Raw genomic sequence first — 2613 nt, 5'->3', positions numbered from 1 at the left:
GGAAGTGGCGCTGTGGTTCAAGTGGTAGGGTGCTAGCCTTGAGCTGAAGAGCTGAGGGACAGCGCCCAGGCCCAGAGTTCAGGCCCCACTACCGGACCCCCCCCCAAAAAAAAAGTTTACTATATAATAGTCAAACTTCATAGTTCCATGGAAAATTTAGTCTCAATCTTTAAAAGGCCAACTTATTTTTTTGTTGTTGTTGGCTGTGGAGTTTGAACTCAGGCCCAAGACACTATTCCTGAACTTTTTTGCTCAATCCAATTATCTAACACTTTGAGCCATAGCATCACTTCTGGTTTTCTGGTGGTTAATGGGAGATTAAGAGTCTCAGGGATTTTCCTGCCCTGGCTTGGCTTCAAACTGAGATTCTCAGATCCCAGACTCCTGACTAACTAGGATCACAGACATGTGCCTACTGGTGCCCCACCTGAGCCAAGTAAGTTTTAATTTCCTATTTTTAAGCAAATAATACAAATTTAAAGGGCATGATAGACAATAATGTTTCACTTTACTGGGATGGTTAGAAAAGCTGTGAAATGCCAAACTATGACTAGAGGTTTTACCAATGCTCTAAAGAAACAGCATTAGTTTCCAATATACTTCAGTTATCATAATCAACCTAAGACAAATCTAAGACAACCTAAGACAGTTTAGTTATATAGTTATGACTAAGGTGTCCTTTTTTCATAATTAACAGTGGACCACTGAGGATGTGAAGCAGGAGGGTGGTAAGTTCAAAACCAGTTTGCATACCCCATCTCAAAAAAAAAGAAAAAAAAGATGTTCAGACATAGAGTACTGGCCTAACATGGACAAGACCCTGGGGTTCAATACCTAAGCACCTCAAAAAACAAAAGTGAAACAAAACTGTAGTCATGGCATGGTGGCTTATTCATATCAAGGAACTGTAAGTCCAAGCCAGCAAGAACCTTTCTGAAAGGGGGCGGAAATCCTAGATGTTTTATCTCTTGTCACTTTTTTTTTTTTTGGTCACTTGCAATCTTGAACTCTGGGCCCAGGCTCTGTCCCTCAGCTCTTCAGCTCAAGGCTAGCACTCTACCACTTAAGCCACAGTGCCACTTCCAGTTTTCTGGGGGTTTACTGGAGATAAAGAGTCTCACAAGCCAGGCACCGGTGGCTCACGCCTGTAATCCTAGCTACTCAGGAGGCTGAGATCTGAGGATCATGGTTCAAAGCAGGAAATTCTGTGAAACTCTTTTTTTTTTTTTCCCCTGTCCGGTCATGGGGCCTGAACTCTGGGCCTGGGCGCTGTCCCTCAGCTCTTCAGCTCAAGGCTAGCACTCTACCACTTGAGCCACAGCGCCACTTCCGGCTTTTTTCTTTTTGCTTATGTGGTGCTGAGGAATCGAACCCAGGACCTCAGGCATGCAAGGCAAGCACTCTACCACTGAGCCACCTTCCCAGCCCAATTCTGTGAAACTCTTATCTCCAATAAAACATCAAAAAAGCAGAAGTGGCACTATAGCACAAGTGGTAGAGCACTAGCTTTGAGCTGAAGAGCTGAGGGACAGCGCTCAGGCCCAGAGTTCAAGCCCCACGACTTGACCAAAAAAATAAAAATAATTAGGGGCTTGGCATGGTGGCTCATGGCTGTAATTCCAGGCATGAGGTGGCTGAGACAGAGTGATTGAGTGTTCAAGGCCAGCCTGAGCTATATAGCAAAAATCTGTCTAAAAAAATGTTTGGCTTAAAATCCAATTTGGGGGCTGCAAAGATGGCTCAGTGGTAGAGTGCTTGCCTTGCATGCATGAGGCCCTGGGTTCAATTCCTCAGCACCACATAAGCAGAAAAAGCTGGAAGTGGCGCTGTGGTTCAAGTGGTAGGGTGCTAGCCTTGAACCGAAGAGCTGAGGGACAGAGCCCAGGCCCAGAGTTCAGGCCCCACGACTGACAAAAAAAGTGTCTCAAAGACTTTCTTGCCCAGGCTGGCTTTGAACCATGATCCTCAGATCTCAGCCTCCTAAATAGCTAGGATTATAGGTGTGAGCGACCAGCACCCGGCTTCTCTTATAACATTTTTAGTTTGGTTCTAATTAGAGTAGGCCTTAGATTCTCCTTTGTAAATATGTTTAGTATACTTGCAATATAATTTCATTAAAATGCTCTAGAGATCCTATCACACAAAGTAATAGACATTCCAGGTTTTTATCAAAGTGGCCAATGTATTTGATCATTTTACTTGACACACAAAGCCAGTTTTTATTCAGCCAGTTGTGGTGGCACACATCTGTAAATCCCAGCACCCAGGACTCTGAAGTCAGGGCTGGAAGTGTAACTTAAGAGGTCTAGTCCCTTATTTAAGTCAAGCAGAAAAGGTCAGATAAGTTGATGTTAGGGAAATGAAGCCTAAGGTGTGTATTCAAATGTTTTTTTCTTTCATGCGATTGTTTCTAACACATTTATAAGATTATTTCTTTGTTGCTTTCTATGTCCCTCCCCCACGGTATAACCCCTGCTTTTACTGTATTTGATGGCGGTATAATTTGGGGAGGGGAAGTGAAAAAACAAATCGTTTAAATAGGGATACAGGTGGACCCATTGCAACAATGAGATGTACAAGTCGTTATGTCGAAAAACGAACTTTACAACTTTG

At 43.4% G+C, this 2613-nt stretch overlaps 1 protein-coding gene across 1 annotated transcript in view; it reads right to left on the bottom strand.

Annotated features, from left to right (window-relative positions):
- Baz1b (bromodomain adjacent to zinc finger domain, 1B) overlaps positions 1-2613 on the bottom strand; it is a 66275-nt gene that overhangs the window by 39899 nt on the left and 23763 nt on the right. The window lies entirely within an intron of this gene.

The sequence above is a fragment of the Dipodomys ordii genome, unplaced genomic scaffold, assembly GCF_000151885.1.
Source record: "Dipodomys ordii isolate 6190 unplaced genomic scaffold, Dord_2.0 Scaffold143, whole genome shotgun sequence".
Classification (NCBI taxonomy): domain Eukaryota; kingdom Metazoa; phylum Chordata; class Mammalia; order Rodentia; family Heteromyidae; genus Dipodomys; species Dipodomys ordii.
Note: the sequence above shows the minus strand (reverse complement) of the source record. Positions and strands in the feature narration are given on the sequence as shown.